This window comes from Musca autumnalis, unplaced genomic scaffold, assembly GCF_047663935.1.
Source record: "Musca autumnalis isolate F117 unplaced genomic scaffold, ASM4766393v1 scaffold_60, whole genome shotgun sequence".
Classification (NCBI taxonomy): Eukaryota; Metazoa; Arthropoda; class Insecta; order Diptera; family Muscidae; genus Musca; species Musca autumnalis.
The window spans coordinates 338,216-358,297 of record NW_027412200.1 but is presented as its reverse complement, the minus strand read 5'-3'; the positions used below and the strand labels follow the sequence as shown (position 1 = coordinate 358,297).

Here is a 20,082-nt window from a genome sequence, read left to right as displayed (position 1 = left end):
TGACTCACTTCGGGTTTTCATTTTATAACGGTAAATGTAGTGAAAAATGGGCTTTCTTGGATTTTCAAATTTAAACGGACATTACTTCTTTTTTCCACAACCGATTTGCACACGCTGTATTTCATTATAAAGGGGAGAGTAATGCCATTTGAACAAGCCATAGGTTTTTAAAATCGGTTAACAAATGGCTAAGTACTAGTGGTTTAAGTGTGACAAAAACGCATTAAAAAACAGTAAAATGTTTTTCCTTGTGCTCTAGTCTGCGTAAATGACACCTAACTGTACAATTATTTACTGTTAACAAGTAGGAAATTTAGTTGGCTTTCCAAAATGGGAAAAACCAACAAAATCCGTTGAAAAATGAATGCTTTATGGTATTTTTTGGGTTTCAACTTTTTGGTTTTTTTCATATTTTCCTTTATAAAACATTGATACCTTGTGCGTAATTGTTAAGCAGGATAATCATAATTAGAATCATACATGCTAAGATACCCATCTTTTATAAAGGAAAATATGAAAAAAACCAAAAAGTTGAAATACAAAAGATGCCGTAACGCATTCATTTTTCAACCGATTTCGTTGGTTTTTCCCATTTTGGAAAGCCAACTACTTGTTAACAGTAAATAATTGTGCAGTTAGGTGTCATTTACGCAGCCTAGAGCACAAGGAAAAACATTTTACTGTTTTTTAATGCGTTTTTGTCACACTTAAACCACTATTACTTAGCCATTTGTTAACCGATTTTAAAAACCTATGGCTTGTTCGAATGGCATTACTCTCCCCTTTATAATGAAATACAGTGTGTGCAAATCGGTTGTGGAAAAAAGAAGTAATGTCCGTTTAAATTTGAAAATCCAAGAAAGCCCATTTTTCACTACATTTACCGTTATAAAATCAAAACCCGAAGTGACCCAAAGAAACCAAAGGTATTTTCGTTTTCTATGGACTCCCACAAACCCGAATTTGTGTCTCAGAAATGCTGCAAAAAAAATTTGTCTCCATTTGTATCACAGTGTAATTAGAATTAGATGACCAACCAGCAATTATTACTGTATAAACTCCTAAACTTGTACAACATAAAAAAATAATAATCCTAAATTAAAAGAAAATAAATTAATAAATATAGGTATACATATTCAAACTAACAATGATAAAAATAAAGAAAAAATAGGTGAAAAATAATAAGAAATATAATTTGATAATAAAGGATAAGTTTGTTCCTTAGTAAATAATTTAATTGCATCACAAAAAGGTTGAGGAATTCCTATAATTCCAACCTTATTAGGACCCTTCCGAATTTGAATATACCCTAATACCTTACGCTCAAAAAGAGTCAAAAAAGCAACTTTTACTAATACACAAATTACTAATAATAATCTACCAATAATAAATAATAAATTTTCTAAATAAAACATGTACTATTTGTAATATAAATTACATATATAAATTCTAAATTTATTGCACTAATCTGCCAAAATAGTAATATTAATTATATTCAATAACAAAAATAATAATTTATCAAATATTAGGTCCTTTCGTACTGAAATATTTTAATTTTTTAAAGATAGAAACCAACCTGGCTTACACCGGTTTGAACTCAGATCATGTAAGAATTTAAAAGTCGAACAGACTTAACATTTAAACGGCTACACCTAAATATATCTCTTAATCCAACATCGAGGTCGCAATCTTTTTTTATCGATATGAACTCTCCAAAAAAATTACGCTGTTATCCCTAAAGTAACTTAAATTTTTAATCGTTAATAACGGATCAATTAATCATTAATTAATGATTTAATTAATTAAAAGTTTTTTAAATTTTAATATCACCCCAATAAAATATTATTAACAATCATAACAAAAAATTATAATTGCCTAAATATAAAGATTTATAGGGTCTTCTCGTCTTTTAAATACATTTTAGCTTTTTGACTAAAAAATAAAATTCTATTATAAATTTTTATGAAACAGTTAATATCTCGTCCAACCATTCATACCAGCCTTCAATTAAAAGACTAATGATTATGCTACCTTTGCACAGTTAGGATACTGCGGCCATTTAAAAATTATTCAGTGGGCATGTTAGACTTTTTAAATAGTTCAAAAAGACATGTTTTTGTTAAACAGGCGAACATTAATTTTGCCGAGTTCTTTATAAAAACTTATCATAAAAAATTATTTATACAACAATAATATACTAATTTTATCATTATTATTTCATTTCTAAAATTAAAATGAATACTTTAATAAAAAATTAAAATTTAAATAAATAATTTAATTTATAAAATAAATTATAACACTTTTACTAATAATAACTATTTCTAAATCTATATTTATTATTTTATTTAAATATTTTTAATAATTTATTTTACAGCTTATCCCATAAAATATTAAAATTAAATAATTATTTAATTAATTTAACTAACTAAATAATATAAAATTTCTAAATTAAATTTATTTCTTAAAAAACTAGATACCTTTAAAAACGAATAACATTTCATCTATATATATAAAAAAGGATGATGTTAGTTACTACGCTTATAGCTCAAGGACGGCTGAACAGATTTTGACAATTCGCACCAATTCGGAATGGTCTCATGGCAGAAAAGGATAAAACCTAAAAAAATTGCGAAAATTTGCGAAAAATTTGCAAAAATATTTTTTCATGAAAGTCAATTTTTCCACAAATTTCTATCGAGATTCGCGTTTGGAGTATACCTTGACACTTATTTGGACAGTTTTTGGCGAAAATTGTATATGCACCAACTGTGAGGGTCCATTGTACACCTCTGTTTTGTCAATTTTTGAAAGTTGTATCGAATTTTTTATTCGCAATCAAATCGAGTTTCATTTATTTTCAAGTGTCTTTTTAGGAAATTAACAGCGAAAAATGGTTAAAAGGAGAGGGCTTAGTTTAGAGTTTGTAAAGATTAGTGGTGGTTTCGGTCAGATGCCGATTGAAAAGATGAAGATGATAACGCCGAAAGTGGTTTCCAAAGTTTTGAGGGAAAAAGTACTAATCCACAAAATTGGTAGGTTATTTGAAAAATCAAGAACTCCGAGGTAATTTCATTGGAAGTGAGGTTGTGGCATATATGTATACTTATAAACTGTAAGTAAAAACATCTTCGAAAGATCAACTTCCGATTTATGCGGTGTAAAATTTACGCTGTGCCAGATATATATTGATACTGTTGAGATCCTGTCATGATACTAAAAAATGATATCCGCACTGAAAAGGTGTATGAATTCATTCAGTTTAGTTCCCGCAGAGCTGGAAGTCAATTACAAATGACCAAATACATACATATGTACACTGGTACTGTTGGTACACTGTATGTATGTACATCGAAAAAGGATGATATTCAAAATTGGAAAGAAAAAAAAAACAAGAAATCGTAGGTACTGGAGATTTTTTTGGTCGAATTATCTGACAAATATCTTTTATCGTGCGACATAAGTAGGTAAATACTTATTAAACGTTAATAAGTTTGTGATATTAATGTGACTATGTTATTTACGTCGAAATTAAATATAGGGTGACCAAGGAATCGACAACAGTCACGTGTTAGTGTGACAAGACTTCAAGCATCCGAAACACACAGAGAACGGCAACTAATAGAATAGCTCTGCTAACAAGGATCAATGTACCAAGTACTGGATAGTACAGTCTCAGTCAAAATTCAATTACATCATTTGTCCGTGTTACCAGAGCCATTGCATCTAATTCCGAACTTGCAAACAGAGAAGTCAGAAAAAAAATGACGAAGGTGGTTACCTGATAACGATCGGATCTTAAATTCAAATTCCTATGATCGCAATCCTTCCTACGAATTCAATTACTTGAGTGAAATATCGTGTTCAATGGTGAAAGCAAGAATTGTAGAAAACCATCGATTATGAAACGAATAGGGGCGTTATGATATTATTTTGCTTACTATGCTACCGAATATTTTTATTTAAATCGCAAAAAATATACCTTTGTCCCGATTTACAGTTGCTAATTTTCTCGCAGCTATTGTCAGTTTATAGGAGAGAGAGTCGAAGAAAACAGAAACACTTTGCCTCTCAGTACCGTCTCTCTTCGTCAAACTGACAACTGTCGAAAGTACAATTATCTAATATACATCTGCTTCAAAGATCATCCTAAACAGTTCAAAACAAAGAAATGTTTGCCACTGAACAAGGTGAAAGCAATAATAGTATTATAGGTTTGAATCAAAGCCATCAAGTCCTGCACCTAACAAACTGCGAGACGAAGTTCGCCGGGTCTCCTAGTTTCTAATATATTATTAAAAATAATTTTGCCACATTAACTTTTATAATATATTAACTCTTTTAAAATCGAGAAAATTAAATTTTTAATTTTTATTTAATAAACCCTGATACACAAGGTACAATAAATCAAATTTTCTTTTAAAATAATAGTTTTTCAAATTATTTCAATTTTCTTTCACAATACTAATTCACTATAATTAAATTTATTTTTTCTTTATAAAATACTAAAACCAATCACTATATAATTATTTTTAATAGTATATATATATAACAAAAAAAATTAATAAATAAAATCTAATCAATTTATATTGATTTGCACAAAAATCTTTTTAATGTAAATGAAATGCTTTACTAAATAAGCTTTAAATTGCATTCTAGATACACTTTCCAGTACATCTACTATGTTACGACTTATCTTATCTTAGTAATAAGAGTGACGGGCGATGTGTACATATTTTAGAGCTAAAATCAAATTACTAATCTTTATAATTTTACTATCAAATCCACCTTCAATAAACATTTTAAATTTATATTCGTTTAAATAAATTTATTGTAACCCATTTCTACTTAAATATAAGCTACACCTTGATCTGATATATTTTCCTTTTTAAAATTTTGAAAATTAACATTCTTATAAAATGTTCTAATAACGACGGCATATAAACTAAACAAATTTAAGTAAGGTCCATCGTGGATTATCGAGTACAGAACAGGTTCCTCTGAATAGACTAAAATACCGCCAAATTTTTTAAGTTTCAAGAACATAACTACTCTACCTAAGTATTAATATTTACATTTTAAATTATAGGGTATCTAATCCTAGTTTATTACTAAAATTTTCAAGCTTCAATTAATTTTTGATAAAATAATTAATAATTCAAAAATTTCACCTAATAAATTATATTTTATTTTAAATTAAACAATTTAACTTTAACTAACAAAATTTATTTGCATTATTCGTATAACCGCGGCTGCTGGCACAAATTTAGCCAATACTCTTTAATATTACTATTTCTAGATTTCTCTAATTAATAATACTAATTACTGCGAATATAAACTTATTTATTTATTATTTAAACAAATAAAAACTCATACAAAAATTTACATATAAATTAAACTAATAATAAATTTATAAGCTAAAATAAAACTTTATACTTAAAATTTTATTAATTGTAAAAAAAAATTTTAAAAAATTAATAACCTAAAATAATAAAAATAAGAAAAATATTAAATTTATTTAATAAATAAATAAAAATTGGTACTAGATAACATTTTTAACCATAAACTATAAAAATTATATATTTATTTTTACATAGAAATAAATCAATTATACCCCCTAATATAAAGATTCATTCTATTATAATTTTATTAAATATTATAATAAATGAATATTAAATTTATTAATTATTAAATAATTTAAATTAGTAAAAAAAAAAAATAAAAAAGTAAAAAATGAATCATCAGAATTTTTAAAAATTCATAAATTTTATCAAAATTCCGATTTTTTTTTTAAATTTTTAAAAAATTTAAAAATTTCTAGTGTTATTTTTTCATATAAAAATTGTTATAATATCTATTTAATGTTTTTAATAACATTAATTTAATATTATAGGGGGTATCTATTTTTTATTTGAAGCGTGCAGAATCTGAAATTAGGTCTATATACTCTATTATATAGATATATATATATATATATATATATATATATATAAATGTTTAATTAATCACTATTTATCTATTGATCTAGAATCAAAAAAAAATTTCTATAACAATCCCATTAATCATAATAGACAAATTAATCTTTATTATCCATCTATTTATCTATCAATAGTAATATAATGTCTAATATATAGTATACATTATATAAATAATTTATATATTAATACTTAATTAGATGAATATAGTTATATATATATATATATATATATATATATATATATATATATATATATATATATATACATCTATCTATATATATATATAAAAGAGCTTAGTGAGTGAGTGACTGAGTTACTGAGTGACTGACATATCATCGCCCAGACGAAACCGCTGAAGCTAGAAAGCTGAAATTTTGACTGTGGGTTGCTGTCGGTGTGTAGGGGTGAGATAAGGCTGGGTTTTTGGAAATTCGACCTAGAAGGGTACGAAAAGTACTAAAAGGTACTAAATATGGTACCCTTTGTATTATGCATACGGGAAGAGCTAGAATTCTGAAATTTGGAATGAGGGTAACTGATGGAGATTTAGAAAGATGTACCAAAGGGTTTTTGGAAATTCGACTTATAAGTGTACGAAAAGTTACTAAATTTGGTACCAATTGTATATTTTGAGAGGATATAGCTACAATGTTCATATTTGGTAAGGAAATCAAGGTTGGGAAGTGGTGTTGAGTAGTACTAAATGGTACTAAATTTGGTACAATTTGGATTTGGGTGAACGGATAGAGCTGAAAACCTGAAATTTGGAATTTAGATTACCGTTGAAGCGTACGATTGAGATATGGCTGTACTTTTGGAAATTCATACTTATGTGTACGAAAAGTACTAAATGGTACCAAATTTGGTACAATTTGGATTTGGGTGAACGGATAGAGCTGAAAACTTGAAATTTGGAATTTAGATTACCGTTGAAGCGTACGATTGAGATATGGGTGTACTTTTGGAAATTCGTACTTATGTGTACGAAAAGTACAAAATGGTACCAAATTTGGTACAATTTGGATTTAGATAAACATGGAAACCTGAAATTTGGAATTAAGATTACTGATAGAGTGAATTTAGATAGACATGGAAATCCGAAATTTGGAATTAAGATTTTGGAAATGTTTACTTATGGGTACGAAAAGTAGTAAACCGTACTAAATTTGGTACAAATTAAATTTGGGTGAACGGATAGAGGTGGAATCCTGAAATTGCAAATTAAGGTTACTGTTGGAGTGTAGGATTGAGGTAGTTTTGGAAATTCATATTTATGGGTACGGAAAGTGCTATATGTACTAAATTTGGTACAATTTATATATAGGTGAACGGATGGAGTTGGGATCCTGAAATTTAAAATTAAGGTTACTGTTGGAGTGTAGGATTGAGGAAGTTTTGGAAATTCGTTCTTATGGGTACGAAAAGTACTAAATTTGGTACAATTTGTATTTGGGGGAATGAATAGAGCTGGGATCCTGAAATTTGGAATTAAGATTACTGTTGGACTGTAGGATTGACTTAGTCTTGGAAATTCGTACATATGGGTGCGGAAAGTACTAAATGGTACTAAATTTGGTACAATTTAAATTTAGGTGGACGGATAGAGATGTAATACTGAAATTTGGAATTGAGATTACTGATGGAGTGAAGGATTGAGGTAGTTTTGGAAATTCTTACTTATGGGTACGAAAAGTAGTAAACAGTACTAAATTTGGTACAAATTGGATTTTGGTGAACGGATAGAGCTGGAATCCTGAAATTTGGAATTTAATTACTTTTGGTGTGTAGGATTGAGTTAGGTACGGAAAGTACTAAATGGTTCTAAATTTGGTACAATTTAAATTTAGTTGAACGGATAGAGTTGGAATCCTGAAATTTCGAATTAAGGTTACTGATGGAGTATAGGATTGAGGTAGTTTTGGAAATTCATACTTATGGGAACGGAAAGTACTAAATGTACTAAATTTGGTACAATTTATATTTGGGTGAACGGATAGAGCTCGAATCCAGAAATTTGGAATTAAATTACTTATGGAGTGTAGGATTGAGGTAGTTTTGGAAATTCATACTTATGTGTACGAAAAGTACTAAATGGTACCAAATTTGGTACAATTTGGATTTAGATAGACATGGAAACCTGAAATTTCGAATTAAGGTTACTGATGGAGTGTAGGATTGAGTTAGTTTTGGAAATTCATACTTATGGGAACGGAAAGTACTAAATGTACTAAATTTGGTACAATTTATATTTGGGTGAACGGATAGAGTTGGAATCCTGAAATTTGGAGTTATGTTTACTGTTGTAGTATAGGAATGAGGTAGTTTTGGAAATTCGTACTTATGTGTACGAAAAGTACCAAATTTGGTACAATTTGGATTTGGTTACAGAGATAGTGATACAATGATAAAATTTGGAATTAAGATTTCTGTTGCAGTATAGGATTGAGGTAGTTTAGTCAATTCCTACTTATTTGTACGAAAAGTACTAAATGGTACTAAATTTGATACAATTTGGATTTGTGAGAACTGATAGAACAGGAAACCTGAAATTTGGAACAATGATTACTGTTGGAGTATAAGAATGAGGTTTAGGAAAATCGTACCTATGGGTATTAAAGCTACGAAATGGGACTAAATGTGGTACAATTTGGATTTGGGTGAACGAACAGAGTTGGAGTTCTAAAATTTGGAATTAAGATCACTGTTGGAGTGTCATATTGAAATATGGAGGAAGTTTTGGAAATTCATATTGGGATGTAGGAAATGGTACTAAATTTGGTACAATTTGGATTTGGGTGAACGGATAGAGCTAGAATCCTGAAATTGGGAATTAAGATTACTGTTGGAGCGAAGGATTGAAATATAAAAAAATATTTGGAATCGTACCTTTCTGAACTAGATGGTACATGGTACTAAATTTGGTACATTTTGGAGTTGGGTGAACGAATAGCGCTGGAATCATGAAATTAAGACCCAAAATTACACTTGAAGTGTAGGATAGAGATATGGATGTAGTTTTGGAAACTTATCTTTTGTGTTCGAAAAGTAATAATTGGTAGTAAATGGGGGTACAATTTCAATTTGGATGAAAGAATAGAGCTCGGATCCCGAAATTTGGAATTAAGATTACTTTTGCGGTGTAGGATAGAGATATGGAGGAGGTTTTGGAAATTCGTACTTATGTTTACTAAATTTGGTACATTTTGGATGTGTGTGATCGCATAGAGCTGGAATCCTGAAATTTGGAATTAAGTGTGGGATTAATATATGGAGGTAGTTTCGGAAATTCGTACTTATGTGTATGAAAATTTATAAGTGGAACTAAATTTGGAACCGTTTGGTATTTGCTAAACTAAGGAACTGGAATTTTGAATTTTAGTATTAGTGTTGGTGTGTAGAATGGAGATAAGAAAGAAATTTCGGAAATTAGTGCTTATGTAAGCATACTAAATGTTGCTAACTTTGATGTTGTGTTAAGGAATAGAATTGGGATTCGAAAATTTGGTGTTAAAGTCGCTGTTGGTGCGTAGGGATGTGGTTGTGGAAATAAGTTCCATAAGTATACGAAAAGTACTAAATCGCAGTCAATTTGTTATTGGATGTACGGATAGAGCTGGAGTGTAGCGTTGGTATATGGAGGTGGTTTGGGAAATATGTATGTTCTAAATGTGGTATTTGGTGTACGGATAGCGCTGGAATTTTAAAATTTGGTATTAGAGGCCCTTTTCGTATGTGGGGTTTTAATATCGAGAAGGTAGAGGTGTATGGTTGAGGTTTTGGAAATACAGTAAGTACTAAAAGAGTTGAGCTAAAACTTTGGGATAGCAGTTGGTGTATAGAGTGGAGATAAGGAGGAGGTTTTGTAAATTCGTACTTATGAGTACTAAATGGTACCAAATTTGGTACAGTTTGGATTTGTGAGAAAGAGCTGGAATCCTGAAATTTGGACTTAAGGAAATTACTGAATGGTACAGAATTTGGTATAGTTTGTTATTGTGTAATGAGGATGAGATAGAATTTTGAAATCTTAGGAGGAGATTTTGGAAATTCGTACGTATGTATATGAAAATTGTATCTGGGGAAACATAAAGAGCTGGAAATGAGAATCCCGGTTGGTATATAGCATTGATGCCATTTTGGTATTGCGTGTGAGAATAAAACTGAAATTATGTAATTTGGAATTATAATATTAGTGTACTAATGCCCATAATTTCTACGCGTAGTTATCTATGAGTTCATTGATATCCCCCGTGTAAGCAAAATTTCATAATTTCAATCCATAGGTAACGTTACCGGGTCGAAAACGTCCGTTTTACTTACACCAAGGATTTTGCCTGGTTGATCGTTGCCAGTGTGTTAAAAACTGTAAAACACTTATATGTGGCAATGTTTTTACGAAATCATGAATGAAAATCACCAATGTTACCACATGTTTTTAAAATTTACACGCCTCGGTAAATGGCACGTAGAAATTACCAAACGCGTAGGTAAAGATAACTGATAGGTAGCTACCTATCCGGTTACCTAGGGCTAGAAATTACGGGCATAAAAGTTCCAAAGGGTAATAAAAATTAAGTGTACTAGAAGTACTAAATATTACTAAAATTTTTAGTATTAATATTGAGTGAACGGCTAAATCCAGTGCTTTGAGATTTGGGATTTCATTAAAATCGTTATGAAAATTCGAACTTAAAACGTATGACATGTTTCTACATGTAATGCCATAGGCATTAGGTGAACAAGGAGTGCAAAAACTGTTAAATTTTAGATGAGGTCCAGGATTTTAAAAGTTGTATTATATATTGTACCATTGGTTTTATGTGAACGCGAAGTAACTTACTGAAATTAAGTAATTAAATTAGAGATATTTGATCATTTTTTTACAAGAAGGTTTTTATCCCTTAATTGAAATACCTTACATGAATTGACAGCTGTTGATGTTTTGTGGTGAGGTATACCTTTTTTTTGGAAATTCAGACTAAAGGGGTACGAATAGTACTTAAATGAAATCAAGTATCAATTAACAACAAAATTTGCATACCTCACCATTTCCATATGAAATATGGTGAGGTATGCAAATTTTGTTGTTAATTGATACTTGATTTCATTTAAGTACTATTCGTACCCCTTTAGTCTGAATTTCCAAAAAAAAGGTATACCTCACCACAAAACATCAACAGCTGTCAATTCATGTAAGGTATTTCAATTAAGGGATAAAAACCTTCTTGTAAAAAAATGATCAAATATCTCTAATTTAATTACTTAATTTCAGTAAGTTACTTCGCGTTCACATAAAACCAATGGTACAATATATAATACAACTTTTAAAATCCTGGACCTCATCTAAAATTTAACAGTTTTTGCACTCCTTGTTCACCTAATGCCTATGGCATTACATGTAGAAACATGTCATACGTTTTAAGTTCGAATTTTCATAACGATTTTAATGAAATCCCAAATCTCAAAGCACTGGATTTAGCCGTTCACTCAATATTAATACTAAAAATTTTAGTAATATTTAGTACTTCTAGTACACTTAATTTTTATTACCCTTTGGAACTTTTATGCCCGTAATTTCTAGCCCTAGGTAACCGGATAGGTAGCTACCTATTAGTTATCTTTACCTACGCGTTTGGTAATTTCTACGTGCCATTTACCGAGGCGTGTAAATTTTAAAAACATGTGGTAACATTGGTGATTTTCATTCATGATTTCGTAAAAACATTGCCACATATAAGTGTTTTACAGTTTTTAACACACTGGCAACGATCAACCAGGCAAAATCCTTGGTGTAAGTAAAACGGACGTTTTCGACCCGGTAACGTTACCTATGGATTGAAATTATGAAATTTTGCTTACACGGGGGATATCAATGAACTCATAGATAACTACGCGTAGAAATTATGGGCATTAGTACACTAATATTATAATTCCAAATTACATAATTTCAGTTTTATTCTCACACGCAATACCAAAATGGCATCAATGCTATATACCAACCGGGATTCTCATTTCCAGCTCTATATGTTTCCCCAGATACAATTTTCATATACATACGTACGAATTTCCAAAATCTCCTCCTAAGATTTCAAAATTCTATCTCATCCTCATTACACAATAACAAACTATACCAAATTCTGTACCATTCAGTAATTTCCTTAAGTCCAAATTTCAGGATTCCAGCTCTTTCTCACAAATCCAAACTGTACCAAATTTGGTACCATTTAGTACTCATAAGTACGAATTTACAAAACCTCCTCCTTATCTCCACTCTATACACCAACTGCTAACCCAAAGTTTTAGCTCAACTCTTTTAGTACTTACTGTATTTCCAAAACCTCAACCATACACCTCTACCTTCTCGATATTAAAACCCCACATACGAAAAGGGCCTCTAATACCAAATTTTAAAATTCCAGCGCTATCCGTACACCAAATACCACATTTAGAACATACATATTTCCCAAACCACCTCCATATACCAACGCTACACTCCAGCTCTATCCGTACATCCAATAACAAATTGACTGCGATTTAGTACTTTTCGTATACTTATGGAACTTATTTCCACAACCACATCCCTACGCACCAACAGCGACTTTAACACCAAATTTTCGAATCCCAATTCTATTCCTTAACACAACATCAAAGTTAGCAACATTTAGTATGCTTACATAAGCACTAATTTCCGAAATTTCTTTCTTATCTCCATTCTACACACCAACACTAATACTAAAATTCAAAATTCCAGTTCCTTAGTTTAGCAAATACCAAACGGTTCCAAATTTAGTTCCACTTATAAATTTTCATACACATAAGTACGAATTTCCTTACATGAATTGACAGCTGTTGATGTTTTGTGGTGAGGTATACCTTTTTTTTGGAAATTCAGACTAAAGGGGTACGAATAGTACTTAAATGAAATCAAGTATCAATTAACAACAAAATTTGCATACCTCACCATTTCCATATGAAATATTGTTTATTCCTTTCCGCATACGAAGTAGCGGGCATTTTGCTAGTATAATATAAATAATATAGATATTATTAAATATTGTATATAGATAAATCTATATATATATATATATATATATATATATATATATATATGCAAAAATTAATTATCTACATATGCATATATAATATATAATGTATTTTTACAGTGTTTTATTTAACTTGCTTTGGTGTGTGTTTAGTTCAAATCTGGTAACTCAGTTTTAACACGGTTGCAGTTGACCAATCGAACTAAAACTTTGCACACTTTTCTGATTTGGATGACAATACACGAATATGAAATCAAAACCAATATTGGTCCATTTTTACACTGTTTTACAGTGTTTTATCTAATTTGCTTTTCAAATCTGGTAACTAATTTTTCACACAGTTGCAGTTGACCAATCGAACTTAAAATTTGCACACATTTCAGATTTGGATGACAATACATGAATATGAAATCAAAACCAATATTGGTCCATTCTTACAGTGTTTTTACGGTGTCTAACTTGACCCCCTTTTCAAATCTGGTAACTGATTTTTAAAACGGTTGCAGTTGACCAATCGAAGTAAAACTTTGCACAGTTTTCAGATTTAGATGACAATACGTGAGTATGAAACCAAAATCAACATGGGTCCATTTGTTCCTATTGCCCCCATATAACGATACCACCCGATTTCCGGTATTTTGCTTTTCAAATCTGGTAACTCATTTTTCACAGAGTTGCAGTTGACCAATCGAACTAAAACTTTGCAAACTTTTCAGTTTTGGATGACAATACATGAATATGAAATCAAAAACAATATTGGTCCATTTTTACAGTGTTGTACAGTGTTACATTTTACATGCTTTTCAAATCTGGTAACTCATTTTTAACACAGTTGTAATTGACCAAGCGAACTAAAACTTTGCACACTTTTCAGATATGGATGACGGTATATGAATATGAAATCAAAACCTATATTGGTCCATTTTTACACCGTTTTACAGTTTTTTTTATCTAATTTGCTTTTCAAATCTGGTAACTCATTTTTCACACAGTTGCAGTTGACCAATCGAACTAAAACTTTGTACACTTTTCAGATTTGGATGACAATACATGAATTTGAAACCAAAACCAATATGGGTCCATCTTTTCCTGTAGCTCCCATCCAGCGGTACCACTCGATTTAAGGTATTTTATCGTCATTTTAAGCCCGTATTGACTGTTTTTTGACAACTAGGGTTTCCAATGGTACAGAAACGTACCTATTAAAAATTATGGACATAGGTCCAGGTTTTGGTATAGGCCCCATATAGCGGTACCGCCCGATTTCAAGTGTTTTAAGGATTTTATCTTCATTTTTATACCGATTTGCGTGTAACTTGGCATTTGGAGGTCCCAGTGGTACAGAAATTTCTCCACCAAAAATTGTGACATAGGTCCAGGTGTTGGTATAGCCCCTATATTACGGGTCCAACCAATTTCAAGTGTTTTTTGTCTTAATTTTTGGGCCGAAATGGCTGTAACTTTGATTTCGAGTTCCCAACTTCTCTACCAAAAATTGTGGACATAGGTCCAGGTTTTGATATAGCCCCTATAAATGGAACCACCCAATTTCAGGCATTTTAAAGTTTGTATCTACATTTTCGGCCTAAATTGGTTATGGGGTTTCGTTGAAAATGGACAGAACATGTTGAGAGGGGAAAGTTCGGAGGAGGTTGTTCGGCGGTGGTTTTTCGGTGGTTCGGTGGAAGTTGTTCGGAGTTAAATTGAATGTGGTTCGGAAGTTCCGAGGAGTTTGTTTGAAAGTTCGGATGAGGTTGTCCGGAGGACATTTTTCGGAAGTTTGGATGAGGTTGTTCGGAAGATCGGTGGAGGTTGTTCGAAGGGATGGTGTTATGAAGGTGGTTGTTAGGAACTTCCAACCCCCTCCGAACTTCCAAACAACCTTCTCCGAACTTCCCCTTCTCAACTTGCCTTTTCCACATTCAGTCTAACCTGTTCACTACTACACACATCCACACACACAAGCACACAAAAGGTCAAAAAATAAATACTTTTTTCAAAATCTGACTCATGTACACAATTTTGATGGGGAAGTTTTTGTACAACTGGGAACTCGACATGCCAAGTTACTGCCAATTCGGACTAAAAATAAAGACAAAATCCTCAAAACAACTTAAATCGGGTGGTACCGCTATATGGGCACCATCATTAAATATCATTTATAATCTCAAGTATATACAAATAAAATTGAAAATTTTAAAAATGTATTTACAAAAAAATTAAAAATAATTATAAAATTAATAAGTTTCAGTGTTCTATTTTTAAATGCACTAAATACTAGAAAATAAGTATATAATTAAAAAAATTAAGTAACAGTGTTTTATTTATAAATGCACTTAAAAGTAGAAAATAATTTTTCATGAAGGAATCTCTCAAATAAAACGCTTGCCGTTCAATATTGTCACAATATTTAATTCAAATGCAAGCGTTTTATTTGAGAGATTCCATCATGAAAAATTATTTTCTACTTTTAAGTGCATTTATAAATAAAACACTGTTACTTAATTTTTTTAATTATATACTTATTATTATATATATAAACATACAAGTAATACTTATAATTACATTAATTTCATATTATAATAATTTATAATATATATTTAATGTTTTTAATAACATTAATTTAATATTATAGGGGGTATCTATTTATTATTTGAAGCGTGCAGAATCTGAAATTAGGTCTATATACTCTATTATATAGATAGATATATATATATATAAATTTTTAATTAATCACTATTTATCTATTGATCTAGAATCAAAAAAAAATTTCTATAACAATCCGATTAATCATAATAGACAAATTAATCTTTATTATCCATCTATTTATCTATCAATAGTAATATAATGTCTAATATATAGTATACATTATATAAATAATTTATATATTAATACTTAATTAGATGAATATAGTTATATATATAAATTATTTATATATATATGGCGAATAACAAAATTCCTTTACAATTCCATTTGAAAAAAATTAAAAAAATTTTCTCCGAGCACATCTACGATTTTTGGTATAGAGGTAAAGGAAAAAAATCCGGTTTCAAATCTGCTCGCGTTCACGAAATTGGCCAATGCGCGCAAAAGTTATAGCGGTTTTTATAATATAATTCATATAAAGAAAAAATATTTAAAAATATATTTTTTGTTGTTATGAGAAAATGTATGCATAAATCGTTAACAGCATTCCATATCTATTCGTAGATGTTTAAATAGTTATTAAATTTATTATATTTTTTGCGGAAAATCAACAAATAATAAAAAAATTTTGAAGTACATACAATTTATCCTGTCCCAGAATCCGTACAAACCCTCAAAAAATAAATTAAAGAATATATGCGGAATCTAGACAATGCGTAGAAAAATATGATACCAAATTTATAGAGATTGGGTATATAAATTGCACATTATAGCAACAACAAAAGAGAAATCGTATTCTTGGAAAATATTGTTGCAAATATTTTTTTGGTTTGATTCTAAAAATTAAAAAAAAAAATATTTGGGAGTTCTCCAACTATTTTGCTAAAATCCCATAGAATAATGAATGTATACTGTTAAAACTTCATCAAAAAATATGGTTTACCATCGCGAGAGTTTAACAGATTACTGTGATAATTTATAAGGGTAGGAAATTAAGAGTAATATTGATATTACAATCATTCAATTAATATTAAAATTAAAAAGCCCGTTATTCGCGAATTAGTTAAAGTCGGTTGATGCGCATCCGTTTTTGGATACAGCGAATCAATATCTTTCAAAATTTATGCATATTTCGATGTTTCACTCAGCGGCCATTGTGTGCCGCCAGTTGCATCATACACTGCAAAAAACCTTAAAGTTGGTAAAAGTCGCGCAATGTGCATACGATTTTGATGCGCATCCGGTTTCATCAGCGCCTATCAAAAATACGTCAAAATATACCAATTTTAATTCGATTCTTCAAGAACCGCGGATGTGCCTCCACATTCAATTTTTTGTGAAAGACAAATATTACTCGCGTATCTCTTTTCTTTTATGACACGCGTTTTCGCAAATATTATAATCGCCAGTAAAGGATTCCACTTATGTAAAAAATTTTAAAGAAAATCGCGGTTTAGCACGCGGATTTGCCAAAATATATTTTTGCTGATTTTTCGATTTTCAAGGTATCTATATCCGCGGTTTTAGTAGATGGATTGGATCGCGGAAGGCTTCATTGGAACCGTCGCGTAAAAAAACTAAATTCACGCGGGTTTCAAAGGAAATGGAATGACAGTTGTAAATTTTACACGCAAAAATATGTTTTGTAAGAAAATTCACGCATCAAATTTTGGCCTTTCGACTCCAATTACTAGGATGCTGTAAGGAGCACACTCATGAGATATGCATCAAACGACGTAAAATCACGAGTTCTATAATCGTGTTAAGAGTTTGGAATATTATCTTCTTGCGCGTCCGGATTATTAAAAAAATTCGAAAAACCCCGAAATTCCGGCTTCAAAATGTCAGCATCAATTTTAGGTGGATGCAGTGGATATATTGAAAAATCATACACTACACTCATGTTGCCTATGGAGTATTCTGTGATTCTTTCTTTGGGGATAGGTCTATAAAATGTAAGGTTAAGCCAGAAATCGTATGGGAATATAAAAAAACTTGTTGGCTTCAACCAATTTTTACTCAGTTTTCTACATTGAAGCCAACACAGCTTCCACTAAAATTAATTTTAATGGTCGACATTATGGGATCCCTCCTAAAACACTTCATTTTAAAGAATTGTGGTCATACTTTGTAGAATATGTTAACAGTTCGCGAATTCTGATAGGGTGAAACTCGGATTCATCGATTGCAAAACATTTTTGTTATTTGCCATATATATACATCTATATAATATAAATAATATAGATATTATTAAATATTGTATATAGATAAATCTATATATATATATATATATATATGCAAAAATTAATTATCTATATATAGATATAATTTTTAAAACCCTAAATTACTTTTTTTAAAATTTTTTAAAAAATTATACTAATTTTAATTCACTATAAAAAAATAAAAATATAATTTTTTTCCAAAATTTCACAAAAAATTACTATAAAGAAGGAAAAAAAAAGAGTCAAGTTTCATTGAATGAATTGCCTGATAAAAGGGTTACCTTGATAGGGTAAATTATGTAATTAATATTACATTCATTAATTATATTTAATGGAATTAAACTATTTCTAAAAGTATCAAAAACTTTTGTGCATCGTACACCAAAATATAAAAAGATAAGCTAATTAAGCTACTGGGCTCATACCCCATTTATAAAGGTTCTAATCCTTTTCTTTTTAATTTTTAATAATTCATCAAAAATTATATTTTTAGCTATTTTAATAATAGGAACTTTAATTGCTATTTCAGCTAACTCTTGAATAGGAGCCTGAATAGGGTTAGAAATTAATTTATTAGCTTTTATCCCCCTAATAAGAGATAATAAATTAATATCTACAGAAGCATCTTTAAAATGCTTTTTAACGCAAGCATTAGCATCTTCTGTATTTTTGTTTGCAGTAATCCTATTTTTACTAAATACAAACAGAGATTCAAATTATTTAATGGAAATAATTATTTTCTCCGCTCTTTTATTAAAAAGTGGGTGTGCTCCTTTTCATTTTTGATTTCCTAATGTAATAGAAGGGTTATCATGAATTAATGCATTAATTTTAATAACTTGACAAAAGATTGCTCCTTTAATATTAATTTCTTATGTAATTTTTAAGCCATTAATTATTATTAGAATTATCTTATCAAGCTTAATTGGTGCATTAGGAGGATTAAATCAAACTTCTTTACGTAAATTAATAGCTTATTCATCAATTAACCATTTAGGATGAATATTGGCAGCAATTTATAACAGAAATATCTGATTAGTGTATTTCTTATTTTATACATTTTTAACATTCTCTATAGTATTTATATTCAATATATTCAAAATTTCTTACATTAATCAATTATTTACTCTATTTTTCCATGAAAAAAGTATTAAATTTTTTTATTCTTTAATCTTCTTTCATTAGGAGGATTACCGCCATTTTTAGGATTTTTACCTAAAATATTGTTAATTCAATCCCTTACTATGAATAATCAATTATTTCTATTGACTTTTATAGTAATAATAACATTAATTACTTTATATTTTTATATACGATTATGTTATAGAGCTTTCATATTAAATTATTATGAAAGTAACTGAATAACATTTTCATTTTATAAAAATTCTAATATAAAATTGTTACTAATCTTTTCTTATATTTCGACCTTTGGGCTATTTTTAACTTCTTCCTAATATTTCTTTTTTTAAGGTTTTAAGTTAAATAAACTAATAGCCTTCAAAGCTATCAATATAAGAATAATCTTTTAAGCCTTAGTAAAATTCTTTACTCCTTTAGAATTGCAGTCTAATATCATTATTGACTATAAAGCTAATTGATTAAAGAGAATGATTCTCATAAATAAATTTACAATCTATTGCCTAAACTTCAGCCATTTAATCGCAACAATGGTTATTTTCTACTAATCACAAAGATATTGGTACTTTATATTTTATCTTTGAAGCATGATCTGGTATAATTGGAACTTCCTTAAGAATTTTAATTGGAAATTGATTAGTTCCTTTAATATTAGGAGCTCCTGATATAGCATTCCCTCGAATGAATAATATAAGTTTCTGACTTTTACCCCCTGCTTTAACCTTATTGTTAGTTAGAAGCGTAGTAGAAAAGGGTGCTGGGACAGGATGAACTGTATACCCACCTTTATCTTCAATCATTGCTCATGGAGGAGCTTCTGTTGATTAAGCTATTTTTTCATTACATTTAGCTGGAATTTCTTCAATTTTAGGGGCAGTAAATTTTATTACAACCGTAATTAATATACGGGCTACTGGAATTACATTCGATCGAATGCCCCTATTCGTTTGATCAGTTGTAATTACTGCTCTATTACTTTTACTTTCTCTCCCAGTTTTAGCCGGAGCTATCACAATATTATTAACGGATCGGAATTTAAATACTTCATTCTTTGACCCT

The 20,082-nt window shown here is 29.6% G+C and overlaps 1 pseudogene; it reads left to right on the top strand.

Moving 5' to 3' along the window:
• Positions 1 to 8,699: 8,699 nt before the first annotated feature.
• LOC141388144 (NADH-ubiquinone oxidoreductase chain 2-like) lies at positions 8,700 to 19,247 on the top strand (annotated as a pseudogene).
• Positions 19,248 to 20,082: the final 835 nt, after the last annotated feature.